General features: G+C 44.9%; 1 protein-coding gene across 2 annotated transcripts in view; it reads left to right on the forward strand.

The window, feature by feature from the left end:
• The window catches only part of FRMPD4 (FERM and PDZ domain containing 4), a 646734-nt gene that overhangs the window by 378892 nt on the left and 240762 nt on the right, over positions 1 to 27080 (forward strand). The window lies entirely within an intron of this gene.

Below are 27080 nucleotides of genomic sequence, written 5' to 3' on the forward strand. Positions count from 1 at the left end.
TCTAAAAATAAATGAGTAAAATCTTAAAAGAAAAAGAAGAAAAGTGGTACAAAAGGATTTTTTAAAAGGCTGCTTTTCTAAAAATGAGGCACGGCAAAAAGAATCTTAAGAATGAATGGCATTGGAGTACGAGCTACGTATGTGTTGTGTGGTGTTGAGTCAGTCACTCTCTCCTTTTGCACATTCTCAGGCAAAAGGAAGCTAGGAATATCTTTGCAATCTGAAAAGTCTTAGCCCTTTGTAAACTCTGGACTGCTAAAAGAGGGATTGACAGGCAACAGAAGGGGAAAAAAGAATAAGTTGAACTTCCAGGAGAATGAAAAACTTTTGCATCAAAACCTACTATGGCCAGGGTGAAAAGGCAGCCCGCCCATAGAATGGGAGAAAATAGTTGTATGTCTTCATTCTGCCTTCAAGTATATATCTAGAATATGTAAAGAACTATCAGCCCTGGCTGGTGTAGCTAAGTGGATTGAGTGCGGGGTGTGAACCAAAGTGTCACAGGTTCGATTCCCAGACAGGGTACATGCCTGGGTTGCAGGCCATGACCCCCAGCAACCGCACATTGATGTGTCTCTCTCTCTCTGTCTATCTCCCTCCCTTCCCTCTCTAAAAGTAAATAAATAAAATTTTTTAAAAAAGAACTATCATTGAAAACTCCCCCAAGCAACCTGATTAAAATATGAGCTCAGGATTGGAGAAGGTTACAAGTTGCCAATACACATATGAAAAGATGTTCAACATATGGACCATCGGGGCGACAGGAATCAAAACCACAGTGGGATAAGCACTTTACACGCACCGGGACAGGTATTATTAACACCAGCCCACCCAGAGAATATCAATAATAACTGTTGGTGAGGGTTGGAAGGAATTGGGACCCTTATTGCTTGCTGGTAAGGTTATAAAGTGATGGCGACTGCTGTCTGAAATGCTGTGTTGATTCCTCAAAAGTCGAACATAGGAATGCAGTATGAGCCAGCAATTCAGTTTCTGGTTATGTCCCTAAAAGAAATGAGAGCAGGGAATTGAGTGGATATTTATACACTCGTGCTTATAGTAGTGTGGGTCGCAATAGCCAAAAGGTAGAAGCAACCCACATGTCCATTGATCGATGAATGGGTAAACAAATGTGGATTGTATATGTACAGTGGAGTATTACTCAGGCTTAAAAATGAAGGAAAATCTGACACGTGATAGAACATCAGTGTCATTGAAGACATGCTACGTGAAATCAGTCACAATATGAGGACCCTAGAATCGTCCAGTTCCTAGGGACAAAAATAGAATCATGGTTGCTGGGGGCAGGGAGGAGGGAGCAATGAGCAGTTACTGCTTTAATGGGTTCAGAACTGCAATGTGGGAAGATTAAACTATTCTGGAAATGAATGGTGATGATTGTTGCACAACCACGTGAATGTCCTTGATGCCACAGAACTGTGCGCTGACAAATGGTTAAATTACTACATTTTACATGATACATTTTACAACAATATAGAAAATGAGAGACTGATGTGTTCAGATTAATATTCATTCCTAGCTGCTTTGCCTGGGGAGGATTCAAAGAAACCACGCCAAGATTTCAACTCCGGCTGTGATCCCAGAAGCCGGGGCTGGTCGGCAGCGGCTGTGTGGTTCTCGCTTTGCCGGGGAAGAGTTTGCTCCTGCGCAATCCTGGGCAATCCCGGGGAATGTACTATGAAGGGCTGTAGATTCTAGAGAAAGAGCAAATGGTATGGGGAGATTTCGTGCCATCCCAGGGTGCCTCTGTGCCCCAGCGATCAAGACAGATTTGGAAGCCACTTGGATGCTCTGAAATAGCATTGTCCAAAGTGGTCGCCCTATCAGCTTTTTGGGCTATTTAAATTAACTGTAATGAAATGAAATGAAATGACCAAGTCAGTTATTTAGGTGCACTCGGCACAGTTCAAGGGATCATTAGGTGTCCCATGAGCTGATGAATGAATACACGTGTTTTATTAATGTGATGGAATATTATTCAGGTAAAAAGAGGAAGGAAGTACCGATATGTAAATGAATGGTGAATTCTGGAAGCATTGTGCCAAATGGAAGAAGCCAGACCCAAAATGGCACAGATTTGGGGATTCCATTTATATGAAATGTCCGAGTTAGGCAAATCACGTAGACAGGATTTGACTAGTTTGCCTGGGGCTTGGGGAAGGGAGAGGGGAGAGTCCCTATTAATAGCTAAGGGGCTTCTTTTGGGCTGATGAGCTGTCTAGGAGTTAGTGGTGATTGTTTCACAATCATATGTAACAAACTTTACTGGATTATACACCTTGAACTTCATGGTACGTGAGTTATATCTCAATGAAGCCATTATTACAAATAGACACGTAACTTTGTAAAGCATGTTGTTATTTTGTGTGCAAATGTCCTTTTCCTTTACATGCTACCATTGTGATACTTATTTAAAAACCAGTCATAACCTCCTGTGGCTAGTGGTAGCTGAGATAAAGCATGTTTCTTTCTTCTAGTAGATTCTGTTGGACAGCAGTGCTCGGGGGGAGGAGGAGTCTCTGTGTCTCAGACAATAGGTCACCGGAATGCCATCCCCTCCTCTGTCCACTGATCCCTTCTTGACCTCCCTGCCCAGCGTATAGATTTGTTGAAATGGCTGTTTCCAGAAATCTCTGGGGGAAAGGTATTTCACACTCAAGGTATTGATGTTGGAGGCGAGTTATTTTGTCCCATTAATGCCACATGCATAAATCTGACAAATGGACATTGTATTGATTTGAATGTCTGGTGCCTTTTGTTCAAAGGTAGGCTTATGTGGCGGCTTCTGAGGCTTGGGCCACCACAGGGGTCTTTCAAGCCTCGGCCAGCATGCAGCCTCTTGTGTGAAAATGAGGTTGGGGTGCTGACCCCGCCAGCTCTGGAGGCGTCAAGAGAACACTGCGTCACTGCCTTTTTAGGTGGCAGCACTTCACTGAGTAGAAATATCTCTAAGCTAATATCGACTTTTTCCTTGGTAGCTATTGACTTTTGAAGATACACAAAATTTTAATGTCTTTAAGAAACGAATTTAATACATAACTCTGTTACCAAGAAATATTGTTAACATGCTTTTCAAAACTCACTCTTAGCTACTACAGCAAGACATGGAGGAACCTTACATGCGTGTTGCTGAGTGGCAGAAGCCACCCTGCAAAAGCCACCTACTGTGTGCTTCCAGCAACATAGTATCGTGGCAAAGACACAACTGTGGACAGAGTAGAAAGAGCAGTGACTGCCAGTGGTGTTGGGGGAGCGAGAGATGAATAGGTAGAACACAGGCTATTTTCGGGGTAGTGAAACTGTTCTGTAACATTATAATGGCAGATATACGAATAGGTCGGCTAGGGCAAAGTCCAACCCATTGCTAATATAACAAGAACAGTTTGTGTGACATCGATGTCATGTGGCAGCCAAGGAGAGTGGAGTGGAATGCATGTTGACAGTGCCGAGTTCACTGTACTAGACAGTGGGGGTGGTAGTCGCTGTTCGGTGACCGTGTGTACTGTGTGGTCGTTGCATTCAAAACATCTCATCAAGGAGAGCAACGAATCTGTACCCAATTTTGTGGTAAGCTTGAACATTCCTCCACTGAAACTCTTCAGATGATTCAGAAGGCTTTCGGAGACGATGCAATGAGTACAGCACAAATAAAAGTGGCACAAATGCTTCAAAGATGGTTGAGAACATGTTGAAAGTGACCTGCGTTCTGGAAGGCCTGCGACAAGCAGAACACCCGAGGATGTTGAACGTGTGCGGGCTGCCATCAACAAAGACTGGACACTGACACTGCGAGAACTAGAGGCTCATCTGGGGATTCCAAAAACTGCCGTGTCCGAGATTTTGAAGGAGGATCTTGACATGAAACTGTGTGGCAAAATTTGTTCCGTAGCTTTTGCTACCAGAGCAGAAGGAACACCATGCTGCCGTTGCTAACAACTTGACTCAAACTGCTCCCTATGAACCAGAGTTCCTCAAGAAGGTCATAATTTTGAAGGGGACTGAGGCGCCATTGTCCTATGTACCACGTCTCTTGGATCTTCTTCAGTAAATGCCTCCATTTTTTTTATCGTGTGGCTGGATACTTTGTGGACGGACCTCATATGCCACTAAATAGTCATCCAAACCCATCAAAGGTCCAGTCCACAGAGCGAAGGCAAAGGAAGCTTTACAAAGTCAATGCAGGGTGTCTTGTGAACAAACAGCGGGGGCTGTCTGCTAACCTGGTTCAGAAATCCTTTTCTTGCTCTGTGTTTTAGGATTTGAGTTTTGCCTCACGTCATGTGTCATCCCTAATGCCTTTTAACTGGATTTCCAGACTGACATCACTTTTCTAACTTCTACAGTGTTGTAAAGTATGCTGCAAAGCTTGCCCTGAAGGGAACAATTGCTGTTTTTTTTAAAAGGGTACAGAATGCTGGAAGCGATCATCAATGCGCGGTGGAGAGACTGTGATGTCTGTTTCCATGATGCCGCAAATGTGATTGCTGGTAGATCTATGAATAGCTCAGAGTTGATTTTTGACCTTGGATTTGAGAAATCAAAGCAGCTATAAAAATAGATGAATCAAAGGAACTGAAGGAAACCAGGGCATATTCCCCGCTTAATATTTTAATGAATATTTAGTATATTGTGTGTGAAGCGGGGTACAGGCATATACAAGTAATTAGTATTTTTTTTCCTGTAAACCATTTGAGAATGGAAATAGTACTTTCAAGGTAATCTGATTGGAAATAGGGCATCTCAGAGAGCTGATTACCCTCCTATTTGTACCAGTTTGTTTATTTGTTTACAAACTCACAGTGCTGTGTTCTGGACAAAGCGCCTCCATGCTGGTGGAGCGCAGGAAGCAGAGGGCATTTTCGTCTTTCCCTTGTTTGGGTTTGTGAGGGTGCTTATAGCGCATGTGCTGTGGGGCGAGGCTGGAGACCTCAGAGTCCCTCCCATGGCATCGAAGCCTGCATCCACTTCATCTGGTAAACCCTGCAGTAGCATTAGGAATGATGCCTGGGTCTTCATACAGCCCAGTGATGCCACCCCTTTCTCAGATTCAAGTTCACTCCTAATGCTACTTTTGTTCATTTCAGTCATGGAGTTTGGTTGTTTGATTTTTGATTTTTTTTCTGGCAGACTGATACTGTTGAGTGGTGTAAAAATAGCTGTCCAAGTATCTACCACACCACTAGCTCTTGATTTTTAAAGGAATTGGTTATTTTAGATAGGTACCCAACTGATGACTCGTTTTTAGTCAATCCGGAGTGATGAAAGAAAGATGGAGTTTCTCTGGGAAAAAAATACGGAATAGGAGCAATGGAATAGTTGAATTGAGTGAATGGCCTTATGGTTCGAAGCAATGCAAATCAGCCCTTTCTTGAGCTCTGACCGACGCTACAATCCTGACAGTGCAGGGTTCCTAATCTAACATGGGATGTACATTTTGAAGAGTATTTATGTATGGCTTAAAAGATGACTTTTGCCAGTAGCCAGAGCAATGAAAGTTCAGCTAGAGTAACGAGGAAATCTCTGTAGAATGCTTAGGCAATAAAATACAATTGTCAGGGGGAATAATGCGTTTGCTAAGTCAGGAATGATTCCAGTTTGATCTTGACATTGGCTCTCTGTGATAATTTAGAAATCACCGGAGCAGGCCGCCTTAATGCAGGAGCCAGGAGCAGAGGCAGCACCCCCGCTTTGCTGGGCACGCCCATACTATCTTTCCATTTGCATCGTTCAGCTTTTTCTGCTTGCAGGACAAAGCTCTGGATGTAGGAGTCGAAAGCAGTGATTTTCACGTACTTTGAGGTAAGAGTATGCTCTTGTGAATGTGCCTAGGGCAGGATGGTCGTTTCCTAGGGTTCCTGTAGCAAACTGGGAGGCTGAAAACCACAGGAAGGGAATTCTTTCACAGGAGCGGAGATCAAGAAGTCCAACATCAAGGGGTGGGGCTGGATCTCGCTCCCTGAGAAGGCGCGACCAACTTCGAGGGGCGGGGGGGCAGTCCAGGCATTTCCCCACTTATCACAGTGTGACTTCAGTCTCTGCCTCTGTTCTTACCTGGATGTCCCCTCTGTGTTTTATGCTGTCTGTGTTGGCGTTGAATTTGGGGCCCAGCCAGTTAATCCAGGTCGATCTCATCATGAAATCCTTAATGACGTCTGCAAAGACCCCCTTTCCCAAATATCGTCACATGGACATGTGTCATCGGGAGCCACCCTTCTACACACTGTAGACAGCAAAGGAGATGCCGTGAAATTAGCACTGAATAGAAGTCTCTCCACTTCTTTTCTTCTCCAGCTCCTGTAGGAAATCTTAATCTTCTTTGCGTCTCTGAAAATATTAGGAGTGAAAGGCCATTATCCAATAATGGTCTTTGTGCTACCCTGTGGTAACTGACATCCCTGCCAGGAGACTATGTTATTCTTTCAAAATACTTGCCTCGTCTGAATGATGCAGTTTCCACAGGCAATGCGCGAAGCGTTAGCTCAACGGTAGCATTCTTGAGTCCTGGGACATGCAGGCTCCAATGTCATAGAAGTCAGCTGTGACCACACCTCGGACTGCGTGAGTCCCAGCGGCTCCGCAGCCAGGTCAGCTGCTCAGGCTCGCAGCCACTGTGCCAACCAAATGCACTCAGGGGCACCTGCTGGCATTTGACTTTGGTGTCCCAGCCCTGACATTCAGCACGCTGCCCCTTTACAAGGGGCAGTCTTCCCCTATGTGAGAACCTCTTAAAGTTTAACTGCAACTTATATTCACTTTGAGAATTCTTGACTAATTTCTGAAACCAAGCAAGTATTTGCAGTCCTACTGATCTGCCTCCAAACCAGGTTTAAGAAATACTCTTAGGGCACTGGATATATTGTTGAATGAAGCAAAGCTTTCTTTGGGTCTGAATTGATTTGAAATTTGTTATATAATTACTCATGCTAGATATTGTCTCAACGCTGGAGTCGAAAAGATGAATACATCAGAATGGGAGTTGTATATTCTCGAATTTTAAACAGTTTCAAATGCCAAATGCAATGTGAGAGGTGTCGAAGATCTGCATGAAATGCCAAGGTGACTAATTACCATGCCTGCGGTATTCTGGGCAGGCTTCATGGAGAAGGTGGCGTTTTCATCTAGGTCTTAAAAGGTATGTAAGAGTTCATTCAGTACAGGGGTTGGAGAGAAATAGTGAGTCTCATAGCCCGTGGAAACCTGTGTTATAAACAAGAGAGCTGACATATCAAATGTACAATGGTTCAAGGAACTTCCTTTGATGTAGTTTCACTGAAGATCAGTGACGGAGAGTGAGGCGAAATTGAAGCAGATAACTGTAGGCTAACCAGTTAGGGTTTGGTTGTTGTGTTGGCTTAGTCATTCCTAGTCAAAGTCCATAACTAAGTCATGAATTCAGAGTACTGTATATTTTACATATGGCATATGTGTGTGTGTGTTGGTGTATATAATTTCCCCCTCTTTGTAATAGTTAATGGCTCTATTTTCTTGTTGGCCTGAACTTTTGCATGTGAAATGGTTTTCTAACCTTAAACAAATGCTCTTTTAGTCCTTGTAATCTTCCTGGTTTTTAAAAGATTTTATTTATTTATTTTTAGAGAGGGAAGGGAGGGAGAAAGAGAGAGAGAGAGAGAGAAACATCAATATGCAGTTGCTGGGGGCCGTGGCCTGCAACCCAGGCATGTGCCCTGACTGGGAATCGAACCTGCGATGCTTTGGTCCACAGCCTGCACTCAAACACTGAGCTACGCCAGCCAGGGCTGAATTGAATTCTTGATAGAGCTGCAAATGCCAGGTATGCTGGGTTCTCAGAAATGTGTCTAGGCACATTCTTTTTTCTTGTTGGTTCTATAACTTGGTCCTGGAAGTGGCTATTGAACCCCAAAAAGACTCCTAAAATATTCCATGGCCTTTCCCCTTTCGTCAATGTCCTGAAAGAGCCGGCCTCCCATTCAATTGGGTTTGAAGCAGTTGCTCAGGGAAGACAGTGGGCTCTGAATGATGTCAATCTTTGTGTCTGATTGACGACCTTGGCCCTCACGCACCATATGCCAGGTGGCATCAGGGATGGTCCCCATTAAACACAGGGAGGCGAGGGACTGATCCCTGGCCTCACAGTGCCTTGATGTGGTAGAGGGGTCCTTTAGGGCTTTGGGAAACAGCGCTGCTGAGGTCTCTCTTTCTGCTGTCTCACCGGGTAATTCCAAGGTTGCAGGACAGTTTCGATACATATGGGCCTTCCTCAGGTATGAGATGTAACAGTGAGCATCACTTACCTCTGGTTTTGTAAAGTCAAGTGCATAATCGCAATGTGCATGACTGGATATTGTCACAGGGTAGGTTGATTCACCCACTCGGATCAGTGTTTTTTTTTTAAAGATTTTATTTATTTATTTTTAGAGAGGGAAGGAAGGGAGGTAGAGAGAGAGAGAGAAAAACATCAATGTGCGGTTGCTGGGGGTCATGGCCTGCAACCCAGGCATGTGCCCTGACTGGGAATCGGATCTGGGACACTTTGGTTCGCAGCTTTCGCTCAATCCACTGAGCTACGCCAGCCAGGGCGGATCAGTATGTTTTGTTCAATTATCGGAGTGCTAGCTGATTGCTCAGTGCAAAGGAAATCATTTCGCAGAGACAGTATGCCATTTCCGGTCCTTTAACCTAGGTGTTTAAAAATTCAGGTTTCCGTATGCCATTGTCTCGCCTTAAGAGAGTTCACGCATTACGTGTAATGAGATGTTGATTGCTGAAACCCTACAAATTGCTTCTTTGAAGAACCTGGGTCCCACATAATAAGTAGTAGCAGTTTATCTAACCGAGTGGCATATACTTTTCCTCTCTGTTTTGATTCCGATATGTAAAAGTTTCTACCTAGTGCTTTCATTTGGCCCTGAGAACAGCTTTTGTGTTAAGCCCACTCCCAGCTGGAAGGAACCAGCATTAACCTGACAATAGAATATTATCATCTCCTAACTAAACAAAGACAAAAAGGCAATGGGTAAATTGTTCCGTCACCAGTGGCAAACCAATTCTGTGTGGTGTCCTGCTATTTCTTAGCACTGGAGGAGACAAGAATCCTCTTTATTGTAAACATGGTCTAATTAAATACGAGGTTGGCCACTGGGAAAATCAGAGGTTCCTTCGAGCATTGTTTTGGACACCAGTGTTCCCTTCAGTGGAGAACAAAAAGGTGGCCACAAGGGGTAGTTTTCAGAGAACGAAGGAGGGTTCTGTGATGGCAGGGCCACCTGCATGTACCAGGCCAGCTGGCAGTTCAGACCAGCTGCATTCCAAGTACATGAAGTTACAGAAGTTATTTGACCTGGCTATACTAAGGTCTATACAGAAAATCTAAGACCTAAGTCTCATCAAAGTCTGAAATTCCATTCTGTTCTTTCCTTCCTTCCTTCCTTCCTTCCTTCCTCCTTCCCCTCCCTCCCTCTCTCGCTCCCTCCATATCTCTCTCTCTCTCTCTCTCTCTCAGTTCTCACTGGAGGACATTTTTTCCCATAGCTTTTAGAGAAACAGTGAGAGAAAGAGAAGAACATTGATTGGTTGCCTCCCATATATTCCCAAATCAGGAACTGAATCTGCAATCCTCGGTATGTGGCCTGATCAGGAGTCGAACCCACAACCTTTCCATTAGGGGGCGACACTCCAACCACCTGAGCCACCTGGCCCTGGTCTAGTTCAAATTTCTGTATGGATGTGTTGGATGGCCACGATGGGGGTTCTGTGCATTTTCTAGAGTGACATTATTCAAATTTGACAGTAAAGTAAATGAATACTAGGAATAGATTTAAAGAAAATACAGCTGAGTCTTTATACATCTTTATGCAACTTAGAACCATTAGTTGATACCTTGTGGAGTGAGGCTGCCATTGCATAAAGATGCAACATTTCCTGTATAGAACCCGAGGAAGAGAAACAAGTGAGAGAGACTTCCGTCTGGTCCCCGCATTAGAACGCCTATGTGACAGTGGCAGACACTTGGACGGATGAGCCGCGCCAGAATGGTCCAAGTTGCACTTGGGCCCATGCCAGCCCTGGCCTGGCAGCTCACTGCCCGGTCTGCTCTGCTTGTTCGTCGCTGGGGCAAGGCAAGCGCGGCACTCACCTGGGGAGCAGAACGTCAAGGGGTGCCACAAAGTGCTGTCATCAAGATAAATAATATCATAATATAAAATTTAAAAAAATCAAAACGACTACAGCAAAATCCAGATGGACCGGTCGTCAACATTTTAAATAAAAACAGAAAACAACGTGGGTGACCCTAGGACAAGGTGAGTGAGATCGGGTTATGTTACTGCAGAACAGAGCCCGTCTTTTTTTTCCCTTTTTTTCCACCAAGATTTTATCTATTTATTTTTAGAGAGGGAGAGAGAGAGAGAGAAACATCAATGTGTGGTTGCTGGGGGCCGTGGCCTCCAACCCAGGCATGTGCCCTGACTGGGAATCGAACCTGAGATGCTTTGGTTCGCAGCCCGCACTCAATCCACTGAGCTACGCCAGCCAGGGCAGAGCCCGTCTTTGTATAAGATGTTGATCTGGGGAAGGCAACAGTTGGTAATTTATAGTTATTTGGGGGGCTTGCTACACAAGCAGCTGGCAGCTTAGGTATTCACACCACGTGGCACTCGATCTCCCCTTCCCTCTACACCCCATCCTCATGCCTACAAATGAGAAGAGAGCCTCTATCCCTGTTTCTGGCATCTCACTTAGTTCTGCTTTGCCTTCTAGCTAGAGGCCCCATCTCCTCCCCTCGAGTACAACCCCACTGAAGACAGGGATCTTGCTGTCCTTGCCTCTGAACCCCCCAATCCTAGCATGGAGTCTAGGGCTTATTTGTAATATCCTTCCGCCTCAGTCCATCGGTCTTAAAGTCATCTTCCCCGCCTCTGGGTTTCCCTGTGTTGACTTAATGTCTTTCAAGGCTTGGCTTGTCCATCCAGTGACATCTGTGGCATTGGTAAGGGTTACCCTCGCCGTGGGCAAGACAAATAAATGGCAGTTTTCAACAAAGGTGCAGAGCACTCACTTTGAGTATAGGCTAGGAGGTATCAAACTCATTTTCACCAGGGGCCACGTCAGCCTCAGAGTTGCCTTCAAAGGACCGAAATAATGTTAGGACTGTATCAATGTAACAACTGCTTAACAGTTAGAGTTGAAATTATATTCGGCCCTTTGAAGGCAACCGCGAGGCTGATGTGGCCCCTGGTGAAAAGGAATTCGACACCCCTGGTTTAGGCAAAGCTGGCTCGTGAGTTATCTCCCACTATGTGATAAACTACCACTAACTGTGATAAACAACCTGCATTTATTATCTCATAGTATTTGTAAGTCAATAGACCAGCGTGTCAGGGCTGGATTCTCTGTGTAGGGTCTTTCTCATTATCTGTCGGGGCTGTGGCACGAGCTTCCCGAGCGTGGGTGCTTCTGTCTGTTGGCAGAACTCCGTTCCTTGCAGTTTGTAGGCTTGAGCTCTCCATTTTGCCGGCATGTGCCGGGCCATTTTTAAGCCCATAATGGCACATGGAATCCTCAGGCTTCAAGGCTCTCTGACTTCATCTGACACCTTCCTTTTCTTCTTTTAAGGGCTCATGTGATTCTGTGGTCCGTACTCAGGTAATCCAAGATAATCTTCTGTGTTTTTTTTAAATCTTTGCCCGAGGATATATGTATTGATTTTAGAGAGGCAGAAGGAGAGGCGGAGAGAGAAAAAGAGAAACATGGATCGGTTGTTCCCTGTACATGCCCTGACTAGGGATTGAACCCACGACCTTGTGTATGGGACGGCATTCCAGGAATCTGAGCCACTCGGCCTGGGCTAATCTTTTCTTTCTTAAGATTTTATTTATTTATTTTTAGAGAGGGAAGGGAGGGAGATAGAGAGAGGGAGAGAAACATCAGTGTGCGGTTGCCGGGGGCCATGGCCTACAACCCAGGCATGAACCCTGACTGGGAATTGAACCTGCCACACTTTGGTTCGCAGCCTGCGCTCAATCCACTGAGCTATGCCAGCCAGGGCTCCCACTGGTTTTTTACAGCCAGAAGATACAGGAATTTATCTTCCCAGGTCAAGAAACTTGGACTGTGCACTCTGGGCTAGGGCTGGGATCCATAGCTCCTAAGATAGCCCTTCTGATTTTTATCTACAGCATTTGAATGCGGGACTGCCTGTGACCATTCTGCCACTGCTGCTGCTTCTAGGTGCCACACTGCGTCTGCTCGCCTCTCAGCCCTGTTTCCCAGGTCTCCTCGACTTCGCCCCTCTACCCATCTGGATGATTACGGCTTCCTTAAGTCCTTGGTTGTCTGACTTCCATGCAGTTCCATGTTCTGACAGTTCTCGGTGCTACTTGTTTTGAGATGTAGTTGTAATATTTTGGTGGTTGTGTGCCCATGCCCCTCCCTCTTGAGCAGGAGTCTAATCTTTCCTTTTTAAGGTCAGCTGTGAATAACCTTAGTTACATCTGTAGAGTCACCTTTGCCATGTAACAAAACCACAGCCTGTTTCACCATGATGAAGCCATGGCAAACATCCTATAATTTGTTGCTCCTGCTGGTACTTCAAGGATTAACCATCCTTGCTGTCTTGGAAGCATCGTTCTGTAAGGTATTTTGGTAGATCAGGCTCATTTGTTTAGAAAGCACTGCTGTGGAAGCCTGCAATATCATTTTATGTGACAGCAGCATAGGCATTGCTTTGGGATTTGAGGAAAGGCATCCTCAGTCCCAAGACCGTGTACCCTGCCTGTCTGGTCATGATGTGTCCTTCATTTCTGTGCCCCTTGATGGGCAGCACTGAGCTGGGCCCATGGAAGGCAGCCCACAAATGCTTATTTGGAGAAATGAATCAATCCATCCTGACCATCTCTTAAGAATTTTGCAACTGGTATTTATAATCACCGCATCCTACTGGCTGTTTTCGTATTTCTCCAAATGGTGGAAGGCACCTTCCAGTTTCCAGGCTATATATCTGTAAGCAATTCTTATCATAAATAGCTTGGGAGAGAGCTGGATGAAATGGTTGCCTAAAAAATCTCTTTCCTAATCATCGATGCCAATACACGCATCTGTTTCTCTTTCTCATCACCAGTCATGCTTCCCAGTCTTACACTTAGTGGCTTCCAATGTCTGAGCTAGTAGTAGAAATTGAATTTGTGTGCCCAGGGCTGTTGTTAATCTTAGAATAGACTATATTGTATTTTAAATCAATTGATTTATCTACTATTTGCAATATCTCTTAACCATGTTTCCAAATTTCCCATTGACTTATAGGATAAGAGTTACATAACCGGCTGTTTTTCCCCATGCTATCAAATCATATTCTCTCTCTCTCTCTCTCTCTTCTTTTTCTCTCTTCTCTCTCTCTCTCTCTTCTTGCATAAAGCCCACGAAGGGCTAATTGGCTAAGATTGCAAGGCTAGCGTATGGTAGGTAATGTTCCTCAGCAATGTTATGCTCGGTTTTGCACTAGATTTCCTTTTCTCCAAATGTCATGCTGTGCACCTCTAATCCAAAACAGTGATCCTAGTGTGCCACCCCCTTGGTGCCTGAATCCAGGGAAAAGGTAGAGAGTTGTGTCCGTGTCAGTTTTGAGATGTGCAATTTCTGGTTACTTGAGAGACATCCTTTGTAATACCTTCAGTTGCTTGGTGAATTAAAATTTATAAACTATCTTTAGCCTGTGAGTGTGGTAGCGAGACTTTCCAGAGATCTGCGTAAGACCTGGATACAGTGGCCAAAAGTCCCTGCCGGGTCACACTGAGATTATGTCCTGAATTCCTGAACAAAGGTGCATAGCCAAACTTAACCATGCAAAGGTAATTTCCAAAGCATGCTAGGCAGCTGGGGCAGATCTAAGGAAGAAAAAGAAGCACTGTTACAGTATCATCTTTGCAACACAGTCAGCTGGGAGCTGCATGTGAGGAGGGGGGAAATGTGAAATTCATTGTATCAAGAACCCTGCTTTCCCTCACTGCTGCTAGCAGGTCATTTTAATGAGATGGCATGTGTCCTGGTAACCACTCATTATTATGTTACGTAACATCACACACTTTCTCCACAGTGGGCTGTTGTAGAGCTTGGATTTCATGTTATATATCAAAGAAGAATTAAAGCTATGGCAGCCCGAATTCCTGATCATTCAGGAATGTATTGCTAACAAAGGCTCTTGGAGCAGTGACTTCTCGGCATAAAGCTGACACACCACAGTGCATCTGGTGGTCTTTTTCCCAAGTCTTCAAAGTTGCTGAGTGAAAGAGAACAGAGAAGCGTGGCAGAGTCAGCTCCCCGCACATCACCGTCACCCGGCGTTATCTGGGTGCAGATGCAAGCTTGCAAAAGGTGCCTCTCTCAGCACAAGACATCCCCATGTTTCACGCGTGTGTGAGTGTGTGGACAGGACGTTGGCTGCGAGTCACAATGCTCGCGGGAGTGCAGGGGGTGCTGGCAGCCGTTCAGGCAGGGAAATGTAAGCTAGCCCTGTAATAGAAGCTCTGGGAATGCAGAAGATCCCTCCCCATTAGGCATTCTCCTCGTGTTTCACATAAATGCATCCTGTTCTCCGGAGCGGATGAGCAGTGCATTTGCACCGGCTCATTCAAATTGAATGCTGGTAAAAGGAGAGTCCTGAGTGCACGGAGCAGTCTGGCATCTCCGAAGGCAGGAGAGAGGTGAAGCTGTCACCCATGTTCTCTTTTGTGTATTGGATGTTCGTTTGCTGGCCTCGTGCTCACCCACAGCACGTTGCACAGAGATGCCGGTGGGCCGAGTGACGCCTGCCCAGCACAGGCACCCGGGCGGTGTGGCCTGGGCTTCTCTGGGCACTCAAGTTCAAGGCTTCAGATGTGGCTTCACCTGTTGTCCCAAAGCCTGGTGCCGATAATGGTTTGCTGGGAGAAAGCTCCTCCCAAGAGGCAGTTTGTATTGTATTTTGCTTTTGTTCTCCTTTATCAATGCTGCAGCTTTAACTTTGTCACAGCAAGTGCGGGGAGAGGGAGCCTGCCGGGAGCTTTTTGCAACGTGATTTTTCCATTAGTTTCAACGGGAGCCGATCGTCTCCAGCAGCAGGGCTCGCTCGCTCTGTAGTCATGTGCTGTGAGGAATAAAGACTCCGTAGGGCAGTGAACCTGAACTTGGCCCGTTCATCCATACTGCATTGAGTGATTGCATGGAGTGGAGTCAAATGCCACTTGGGGGTGAAGAGCACGCATCGTCTTGCATTCCTCCTGGATATAGTAGGAAGGACCCTTGACAGAATCCAGTAATTAAAAGGTAAACCATGAAGTGTGTGTGCCGAGTGTGGGGACATGTGGACTGGGGGGGGGGGGAGGGCTGCAGGCGGGAGAGGGGGTTATGCTTTATTTTATGTGAATGATATGTTTGCTAGATTTTCTTGCCCAGTGGATCAGAGGAAGACGGGGAAAGATTTTTTTTTTTGACTTGCTGCTGACTTTTAGTGGATTCCAGAAGTAACTTTTCCACATATTGATGGTGACTCTTCTTGTCCACAAGTACTCGGAATGTATGGGACTCGTGTCTCTGAATAAAGCAGCGCTGGTCTCACTGGGGGTCCTGGGATAAAGGAAGGTTTGACCCCCTGCAGTGAATGAGCGCACTCTGTAACCATCTCCGTTTGCTTTCAGGTGAAATCTCATATTGGAAATGCACTGGGTGTTTTGTTGTGGTTCTGTTTTTGTTTGTATTCCCCCCCTGAAATGTACTAGGAAACAGCTGTTCAGAGATGCAGAAAGAGTGAGAAATGTGACATGTCTCTCAGGGTCCTTTCGCGAAGTCTATACAGTTGCCTCTCTCTTCCTTTTGGGGAGAATGTTGACAGGAAGGTGAAGTTCTAAGTGAAAGCATGTCATCTGCTTATTGAAATCGGGCACTGCCACATTGGCTGCCTTTGTATTGTGACTCTCTGAAGGAAGCAGTGGCTGCTGGCAGTGCTGTTTGCAAGTTATTGATGCATTATGTGAGTGTGCTCAGCTCGCGCCTAGTAAATCTCCCGTCCAGATCTGAGCTCTTTTATAAGCTGCGTTCAAAATAGAAAGATAGATTTTTAATTAAATTAAGTATCGTATTTGCCCTGTAGGAGCTGAAATGCAGTCATGGGTGCATGTGGGCAGTGTGAGTCCGTGGCTTTTTACAGACTCTTCATATAACTTGCAATTTTAACATAATCCTGCTGGTGAGGGTGTTTGCTTTTAGCATCCCATACAACCAAGTCCATTGCCTATCTGTGTCATTGAACGCTAAAATTAAATAAGCACATACTAATGATTTGTGTTGTGTTATATATGTTTACCCATTATATACATATCCACATCATATATTGATATATACTGAGATAGACACATGTATATGCATATTTTCCAGGAGATTTTGTTTCAAAGCTTTGGTACAGAGCAATGCCATTCATCAGCAGCCGAGTGAACGAGACTTAGAATAGAGTTAAGCATTCTTGGCATCCACATATACGTTCGCAAAATGAAGAGAGGTGCCGAAGGGTGCATCACCCAATGGTGTTTCTCTCGAGAAACAATGCTGGTTGATTACTCAGGGATTCATCCCAGCTCGACGTGTACATCATTTTTCCTGTGCCAGAAACTGCATCTGATCTGAGGGTGACAGGATGGGAACAGGACAAAGATTTCAATGATGAAATGCGAAGTCTTTGGGGGAAATTGATATCAGAAGCAGAGCTTCTAATGGAGTGAGCGCTGGCTCAGGGATGAACGCCACGGGAATTTGATGGGAAGGACGATTTTCATTGGTTGATGGCCAATTTTTCAGCATGTTGAGCCAATAAAGCTATGTTTACCAATCTCTTTGGTTTATGCATTTAATTTTTTACCGAGGTACTGGTTAGATTTTCCCCAGCAATACTTTTTTAAGGAAGGTTTAAAGGCATGAACATAAAGTTTCATTGATTATTTCACAGTGACATATCAAAGAAAATAGCAAATATGGTATAAAAGATAAGTTACCGAATTTTTAGAAATGCAGTTTGGAGTAGTGAGCACAGAGTTTATAAAAGGACACAACTCAGAGGATTCCAACTAGTTTTCCCTCCTTCTCAACTGTAATTGTAATTTTATTATCTTACACACATTAATTAGCGTGTGTATGGCTGTGTAACATTTGAAAGTAGGGAAAAGAAGCTGGGTCTCTATTCCAGAATGCCTTAGCTAATTTGGATGAGCAATCGAGTTTCTATGGTGTAGGCTAGTTTGCTTAATCTAAAAAATATCTGATCCATTAGTGAAAGGTATCCAAAATCCCATGGGCTGTGAATTGGCTCCAATGAACATTTCTTTGAGGGTCCAGCCTAGCCTGCCCTGTTGAAAGAGCCAGGAAGAGTTTTGTGACAGTGGAAGTCGGCATTGTCTGTGCTTGAGTTATTTCCTAGACTGAGTCACCGAAGCAACTGTGATTTTACATTGACACAGCCCTGTTTTTGTGCAGAGCCCCGAGTGTTATTAGGCGTTATCTAATTATCAGAATGCCACAGGGAAATAGAGAGCTCGCACTGGCTCCACTCTCAGCTGAGATGACAGAGGGACCCAGGGTAAAGCAATTTATCCAGGATGATTCAGAAGACCACTGATGCACAGCTCTAGGTGAGCTCAGTGGCTGCGTCTGGGCTTTGTGATTTCGGACCCTCTTAACTGCTATCTGGTTGGCTCTCAGCGTGGCTGTGGGGTTCTCTGCCCAAGGGGAACATGTTCTAATGGAACTTCATGGACCCCAGCCCAACAATTTATGGTGGTGTGATTCCAGTGACCTGTCGTATATCTCTGATGACCAGCTGGAGGGAAAGCAGGAAGGACCATGCCTTCAGGTTGCAAACCCGGAGTCGCAGATTCGGCAGGTGTCAACGAGACTGTTTACAACTCATGAAGAAAGTGCTAGGACACACGAATTGCCTGTGTTTCCTCGGGAGAATCACCCACTTCCTCCCCAGAAGCACATCAACTGGCAAGGGAGGCGGCGGGATGCTTTCTCTCCCGTGATACACGAACCATAACACTGTCAGTCAGCAAACTCGAGTCCTTTAGCATTTCAGCTTTTACGCATCCACACGGGCTAAGCTTGCTTGTTCAAAGTCCAATTACAATTATTGAGGAATTTGACAAAGGATTCTCCTACACTCATGAGGACGGCCTCTCTTTATTAAGTGCTTATTTTGGAAGACACTGAGTTCAAGCTACAGGGTAAGAAAATGGTTTCACTTACATGGGTGTTAACGTATGTCCCGTATTTTTGTGCATGATTTCAATTGTGAAATAGACAGCAAAGCTTTTGAAACAGGCTTAGCTTAGTATTTCGATTCAAAAGTAGTTGGGTGGCAAATCAAGGATTTTCTAGAAAAGCGTTATAAATTGCGACTGGCTGGCTTCAGCCAGGTTGAAAATGTGCTATGAAACAGTAATCTAGAGACACAGTCTGGGCAGGTGCATTCTAGAGGGGGAAAGTCTGCCACGTGGCGTTACTGTCCGAGCGGATTAGACACGATAAGCCATCACAAGGTCTTAGCCCATGGCCTGGCACCTAATGGCACCCTCACACGCTGTGCATCTTGGGTGAGGGAGAATCAAGCTGAGAGGGCCGCAGGCTAGAAACAGAGCCACGCCCCTCTGTGGGTGGGGTGGACCAGGGTTGGAAGCTTCCTGACAAGGAGGAGAGACCAGACAAGTGGGGAACAACAAGATCTGTGGGAGATGGAAGGAGCTCAAAGACTCCAGACGGACTTGGGTGCCGAAAGTTAGGGACGGGAGCTCGAAGCCTGGCAGGGGAGCTGTCTCTTTGCACCCCAAGTGCAAAGGCTGGTGTGATGCGTCAGGATTTCTAACAGGAGAACATCAAAGTCCCTAAGAAGTCTGGGTGTGTAGGCTGCCAGAAAAGCTACAAGAGGGCAGATGGGGAGTAGTGAGAGAACTCCATTGGATCGTGTCTGTGGGTACCGACTTAAGGAGCTCAGAGTGGAGGACAGAGATTGGAGGGACCAGCCCAGCCGGAGTCCTGACTCAGCAAGTGGGGAGGTGGGGAGGGCCCAGAGGGGTTTGGGGAAGTCTGACATCTCAAATTCCTATCATGCATTATGCACTCGAAGAAGCTGCGATCCAGGCAAGCAGGGGGCTTTTCTCCCATAGGGTAGCCTGTAATCATTGTTCTCTGAACAAAAGCCAATTTGGGGTTCCATGCTGCTTCCAGAAGATGATGGCCTCTGCTCCTCAGCCCAGCCCTGCCCTCCCTGTGCCTCCCTCTTACTTTGTCCAGATCCTAAGCATGCTCCACCTTCTGATACACTGTATGTTTTTTGTCTGGGTAGCGATGATCTTTTTTTTTAAAGATTTTATTTATTTAAATTTTTAGAGAGGGAAGGGAGGGAGAAAGAGAGAGGGAGAAACACCAGTGTGGGGTTGCTGGGGGTCATGGCCTGCAACCCAGGCATGTGCCCTGACTGGGAATCGAGCCTGCGACACTTTGGTTCACAGCCCGCGCTCAATCCACTGAGCTACACCAGCCAGGGCGCAGTGATCTTTTTAACTGCCTTCTCCCCAGAGCCCAAAACAGTGCCTTTCACTTACCAGGAAATGATTGTTGAATGAATGACGTGCTGCTAACTCATTTATAGAACCTTCTGGAACTTCCCACCTAACCTGTGTTACCTGTATTCTATGCTCTGCCCTTCCCCCCACTGAGATTCTAAACCTTTCAAAGCAGCCAATTATGTCATACTAATGTATTGAAGTCTCAGTGAATAGCATAGCACCTTAATTTTCTGGAGGTATTTAATAAATATCGATAAAATTACATTAACACATGCCCAAATAGGATGTAGTGGCTCTCGTGAAAATTTTATTGTGATGCTCATTGAGGACATAGCTCATAGGTAGGAAAATCTCTAACCCTGAAAGAATCCATTTTGATCAGCGGTTCTCAAACAAGGGTGATTTTCCCTCCCCCTCCCCCTCTCTGTGGGATAGCTGGAAATGCCTGCAGACATTTTTGTGGTAACACCCACTGTGTGTGCTGTGTGCTGCTAGCAACTAGTGGGGAAAAGCCAGGTCGCTGTTGAACACCCTACAGTGCACAGGGCAGCCCCAAACGGAGACTCGCCCATCTGCACATGTCGGTAGTGCCGACGTTGAAAAACCTGATTTATAATCAAACTCTTAACGCATTACTTTAGAACAGTTGTTATTATTTGTCTGTATCTTCCATTGAACTCTGTGTGTTCTGGGTGCCAGTGGTTTGTCTTAGTCATATTTTCTGCGTTCCCAGGTTCAGCATAACACCTGGTGTATACAAACCTTTTACTAAATGATGGATGAATTGATGAATGAATGAATGAGTGAGTGAGGGAGTGAGTGAGTGAGTGTTAATGGTACCAAAAAAAAAAGGAGCTCCAGTATCCTCTTTGGAATGTTGTAATTTCTTTTTTTAATCACATTCTCCCTTTTCGTTAACATTTTATTTATTTATTTTTAGTGAGAGGAGAAGGGAAGGAGAAAGAGAGGGAGAGAAACATCAGTATGTGGTTGCCTCTAGCACGGCCCCTACTGGTACCTGGCCTGCAACCCAGGCATGTGCCATCACTGGGAAGCAAACTGTAAACCCCTTGGTTCTCAGGCCAGTGCTCAGTCCACTGAGCTACACCAGCATGGCAGGATATTGTAATTTCAAACTGCATTTCTAAGCAAGGCCTCAACACCAAATCATCCATAAGGTCAATGGCAGGTTTTGCAAGCAGACACCAAACAGTCACACATTCTTGTCTTTATTTAAAAGGTTTACTGAGCCTCACCTCAGGGAATGTTAGCACTGAGGGGGACCCACAAAGTCATTCACCTCAGTCCTCTGAAGGGACAAGTGAAGCAACAGAAACTCCGGGAGGTAAAATGACTTACCTAAGGCCTCACTGGTAAATGGCAAATCCCAGAGTAGCATTGTTTCTAACTCTTAGTCTGGACGTGTTTTCCTTACAGGAAGTTATCTCCATTCTATTAGCCCAACAGACATGGACACAGCAGATTGCTCATAATGATATTAGAGGAGGCACCATCTCAATATAGTACTGAATATAACACATTAAAATGTATCCTTAAGGCAGCGTAGAATTTGACCTGAAATTAATCTGTAGGCATTGTCATCATTAATGCAGAGTTGATTATCATGGAATATCCAGCTGGAGGGTTTCTGAGTGAAGTGGGGGTGCAGACACCCAGAGCTGTATCTGTAGTCCCGGACGGGGGCTAGGCTCACCATGCTGTGCACTTCTTCCCCGCAGGAGTGCTTTCCAAAATGGAATCTTCGTTGCATAGGCTATTACAGGAAAATGGGGTGACACGGTCAGGTAAATTTAGAAAATGCCAGGGTAAACAAAACAAAGCGGGCGTGTTTGCCAGAGGACATTCAGAGTTCTTTCTACTCTACGACACACGTGTCCGACAGGGAGCTCTGTACCCGGCTCTTCGGAATCGTCTTAATTAGGACATCCTTTATGCTGCTCAGCTCTGCTCCTCAGAACAGTCTGGAGAAATCTCTACTTCCTGCAGTCCACCTAACTGATACAAAAGAGGCCGGATTGCTTAGGCTCCACAGGGGCTTTTTCAGGTGGACTTTTTGGTGGTCCATGCTGTCTCTGTTCCCCCCACTCACACCCCTACTACCTTCTTTGTGTCTTTTTGAAAAAGCTGTCCAAAGCGTTTGCATTGACATAGTCTATTTATCTTTCTAAGGTTCCCGGTCACAAATGAAGATTGCAGGGAGAGACGTTCCTTTGGCCAGACTTGTAGAAACAGGTATTTTAACTTCATAAAGCAGAAAGTCGCTGGACTCCAAGACGAGGTCTCCCCTTGGTGAGCCAGCTAACGTCCGTTGGCTATCAGTGACGTCAGATGTGGCTTGAGTGGCCTTCCCTGAAGCTTTCTGGCGTGATCATGGGGACCAGAGGGCTAGGGAATTTAAAGAATGGACTGAGAAATTCTGTGTTGCATCCTGTGTGTCCAATAAAATTTGGAGTGGTTTGGTGCACAGGCCTGCTGCCTGCTCATCCCATGCTGCTAGGAATACAGAGCGTATTCTGTGATTCCGAGGGTCGAGGTCATCCTCCCATAGCTGTCGATGCGAGTCACCGGATGGATGTGGAAGTGGACTTGAAGTGCTGATAAAAGTAATCCGTAATGGGAAAGGCACACCAACAAAATATTGCCCTTTACATACTGAGTTTCAGAGCAGTTACTGGGTTATATCAAAAAGTGGACGTTTCCCTGGCTGGCGTAGCTCAGTGGATTGAGCTCGGGCTGCGAACCAAAGCATCGCAGGTTCAATTCCCAGTCAGGACGCGTGCCTGGGTTGCAGGCCATGACCCCCAGCAACTTCACATTGATGTTTTTCTCTCTTTCTCTCTTTCTCCCTCCCTTCCCTCTCTAAAAAAATAAATAAATAAAATATTTTTTAAAAAGTGGACGTTTCACAAATATATTTACTTGCAGGAGCTTTTGGTGAATGTGAAGGAAAGTTTGTGAGCTTATGTTTAACAACAAAGAAAATGAAGGGGAAAGAAGGGCCTTCTGAGAACGATCCAGATTGGCATTGAGCCAAGTGATGGATGAAAATCCGCGTCTTAACCTACCAGAACAGCAGTCCGGAGAGAAAGGGCAGGATTATCCAAAACAGCTGTTCCTAAGGGTTTTGAATCATGCCTTGTTTTCCTCACGATACATTTCCTTGTCATTGAAAGCCAAGGCTTTTAGGGACACCTCCATGACAGAAAGTTCTCTCATAAATTGGAAATGCACACAGAACAACGCAAAGCACGAAGACACTTTGCTTTAAGGTGAGCTTCGAGTTGACTGCCCTTTTGCTTTTCTTCCTTGAACTTGATGACTTTCAAGTTCGCTGAGACCAACACCTCCCTTAGGATATCACAGGAAGAACACGGGTATGTGACTTGTGATTGGCAAGAAACCCTAGCCCTTTTGAAGGGAAACTCCGTTTTTAGCCCTAAATCTTCTGGAAGGGGCTCAGTATCGCTGAAATGTCCACTGAAGGGAATACCCTTTCGGATGGGAAGTACAAAGCAGAAACCCATTTTCGTGGAAACTTCTGTAAGGGAGAAAAGCTTGGGAGAATTGGAATCCATATATGGACGGAATGGATTTCGCAGTGGGCGATGTAGGGAAATGTATGAGCAGCGGGATTAAGAATGTGTGGATGGATTGGTCGGCAGGGACTTGTAATTCTCACGGCTCAGCCTGCGGCTTGAGACATGGGCTCCTCAAAGCTTACCGGGGTCTACCTAACCTTGTGTGGTTTTGCTGATTGCTTGTTCGGTAGGTGCGCCCTTTCGCTGTTCAGTTTGCTTTGAGGAAAGAAAAGTAACCTGAGTGGATTATCTTCTTCTTAGCTTGTTTTACTGTAGCCAATTTATCATCTCCGCCTGAAAATCCCTCAACATTTCTTGGATTTTTTTACCTAGGATGCCTCAGGCTACGAAGGGGCTGGGAGAATTGGGAATTGAAGTGATGCAGCTCACAGGAGAAGGCTTTTTTCATCAGGGGTTGTAAATGGAGATGGCGGTAAATAAATGAAAGGGCAAGAAATTTATCATAAAGAGAGGAAGTTGTGATAAAGAGGTGTAGCTAATCTCACAGGGGAGGGACGTTCACCATTACAGACTCACTATGGACAATTTGTGTTTTGTTCAAATGATCCTTATCAGGAGAACATTTGGTGAACATTTTGCAGTTATACTAGAAAGAAACCAAAACATGCAATTATTGGTAAACAACGCAGAAAGAAAAGCTGTTTTTATTTTATTGAAGGGTATTTTTTTTCCTGTGTTGTATTTAGTTTTAACTGTGTTAATGGAGTTGCGCTTTTCTTTAATTACCAGGTTAAGAGCATCATAAAACAATGGGGAAGCCATCCTTTCTTTGTCTCAGTCTGAGATGAGAGTCTAATGCTATCAGCGAGCATTTGAGTCACAAACATTGCAAATGAAACCTCAACACATATTTTTTTTCACTGTTTCGGTTCCCACAAACATCCCTGGGGGCTCAGGTACATGAAACTTGGGTTAACACCATTCCAGGCAAACCTGGTGATTAAAGGCTCTTCACTTCTGTTTGACGGCATTAAATCTAAGCCTCTAGGAAATTCTAAGACAAATTAAATAATGTGGAAGCAGCAGGCTGAAAGATGCACAAAGGAACACGAGGCATATTGATTATAAAGTGAAATGAATCTCACTCCGAGGCAGGAAGAGTGCAGAAAAAAAAGTTATATCTCCGAACAAAGCTTTTTAATAAGGTGTCACGATGGAAGGGAGTACTTTAAGTGAAGTACATAGGAAAAACATCACTGAGATGAATTCATCATAGATCACCATCTTGCTGGAATTCCCTCTTGTTTGTGAGTTGTAATAAAAGTTATATTAATAATGTTACTGTTCCTAATTTGATGTACTTGTATCATTTTAAGCACTTCGGTGTTTTCTTGCAGTACATGCATCTGAGGATTAGGTGAGCCGTGTGGTGTGATAGAAAACAAATTCTGAGCTGGTCAAGTATTGCCGAGCGAGCCCTTGTTTCCCCTTCCCTTCCTCAAGCATGTGGTAGACCAGTCCGGGCTGTAGCTTGTGTCCATTGGTGGTGAATCGATCTCCTGACCACCTCGGTTGCCACTGTGGCAATTCTTATGCTAGCTTTACATGACATCTGTAGTATAAAAAAGGTAGTGTGATTATACATTGGAATACTGGATAGTAATGCCAAGAAGAAAGCGCTGTTTATACAGACACAGTGTTCCAGTGGAAGAAGGAAGGTGAAAGAATGCATACTGCATGACTTCATTTTTATGAAGAAGAACAGGCTCAATTTAGTCTTGGGAGATGCAGTCAGAATACTGGTTACTTCTGGGAACCACATGGATATTGGCTGGGGAAGGTGGGCGCGGTAACAGTCTGGGTGCTAGAGACGTCTGCATCTTCACATGACTGTTAGCTACATGGGTGTATACATATGTGAACATTCACTGAGCTATGTAGTTCATATCCATGTACTTTATTGTATAAGTTAGACCTCAATGAAAAAACTTTCAAAAACACTCACATGTAGATACAGTGTATAGTCGAGTGAATGTGTAGAATAGTTTACTTTTCAAGCAAGAAAGGATTTTTGATTTATAAATACACACATAGTTTATGTGATTACTAATGGTAGCAGAGACTGTTGCTAAGTACTTTGCAGCTGATTCCTCATAACTACTGTGCATGGCTGTGCTGAAATTTAACTGCAGACTGTCATTGGAGAAATTATTGAAAGGGTGACTGCAGTAGAAGTCGAATTAAAAATTGGGCCTTAGAAATTACTAGCTTTGATTGTTGTAGTCTCTATTCTTTCTAGAGTATTTCTAATGTAGTCAACATAAGTACCAGGCTATGGTATTGAACTTGAACTTTGTGATGGAGGAATATCGTTTTGCAGGGAGGCAGAGGGAGGCTACCAAAACTCAGAGCCTCAGCAGTGCCTTTTTTCCCTGCGAACCTGGCAAGGAGATGAGAAAAAACACAGAAATATAAGTGACATAATTTGTAACTATGCAAGCGATGAAGTTTCCCTCATTATTGGCTTATGACCCCCATTTGACCTTTGTGTGGGTTTCTCCAAAGCTCCAGTTTACAAAGAAGCTTCCCATGATGGTCACAAGGGTGGTTGCTGTTAGTTCGCTGACCAGTAACAAAATGTGTGTTTTCGCTCGGGATTTAATCTGCATTACTTGTGCTCTCTAGAATGGATTATATACCTAGCTAATGCAGCAAAACATGTCAGCTTCCTTTTTATAGTCATTTAGTCTATCACCCTAGAATGGGCCTGGGTCCTTGGCAATGACATTTGGAATGTCTTCATTTCAGAAAAGACTGGAAATGGGTGTTCCCTGAAGGTTCGGGACTTGGCCCACAGATCTATTGCTCAGGGGTGATGGAGCTAAGTCTGAAACGAATTACCTTATACTGTTTCTGCATCTGCGGTGAATCCCTTTAACGTATACGGTGAACTTCCAGCGGCCAATAGCTAAATGTTATGTATTGTTCAGAAATCCTCTGCTATTTGCTTTCCTCTCACACATTTCTGATTTTAACGTAATGGCTCAAGAGGTACTTTAAAATGTAATCAAGAGAGCATTGATGGAAATCATCTATTACATTCAATCCCCCTTGCGTCTCCCAGACTTCCCTGGCATTCGGTAATCACTGAGGTTTCCAGATCAGCATGGAAAGACGGATGGGCACCTTATTGCATCTGTCCAGTGAAACGGGACCGTGAGAGTCACTTCGTCCAAACCCCTATCTGACCTGGAGACCCTGTGATGCTGAGAATCAGACCCTTCTCATAGACCAGTTATTAAAAGTTTTAAATTCGGCCCTGGCTGGCGTAGCTTAGTGGATTGAGCGCGGGATGTGAACCAAAGTGTCGCAGGTTCGATTCCCAGCCAGGGTACATGCCTGGGTTGCAGGCCACGGCCCCCAGCAACCACACGTTGATGTTTCTCTCTCTCTCTTTCTCCCTCCCTTCCCTCTCTAAAAATAAATAAATAAAATCTAAAAAAAGTTTTAAATTCTGTTAATCAAAATTCTCAGGTGAAAGTGGTATCCTCACTGTCATCCCTTCCATTCTTAACCCCATCGTCACTCACATGACGGAAATGGGGAAGAGCATGTCACAGATCAGACTCCTCCCACGTAAGTCTGTGTGTTTTCATGAACGAACAGTAGCTCCAGGGCTGATGTCCTGGACGGAAGTGATGGCTACCTGTGCACATCTGGGAATAACGAGTCCACAAGGGGATGATGCACTGGCCCTTCCGGACTCACGGGGTGCCTGTGATGACCGGAAGCATGTCAGGTAAGGAGCATTTTCTGCTTAACTGGATTCGCTCTCATTCCCTGCAATTGCAGTCTCTCAGCGCTGCTCTCTCGCAGAGTCCTAGCATTGGAGAGCTAGAAGGGCCTTTCGAAATCATCTGCTATTCACTTTAGAGAA

Source organism: Phyllostomus discolor, chromosome X (genome assembly GCF_004126475.2).
Source record: "Phyllostomus discolor isolate MPI-MPIP mPhyDis1 chromosome X, mPhyDis1.pri.v3, whole genome shotgun sequence".
In the NCBI taxonomy this organism is placed as follows: Eukaryota; Metazoa; Chordata; class Mammalia; order Chiroptera; family Phyllostomidae; genus Phyllostomus; species Phyllostomus discolor.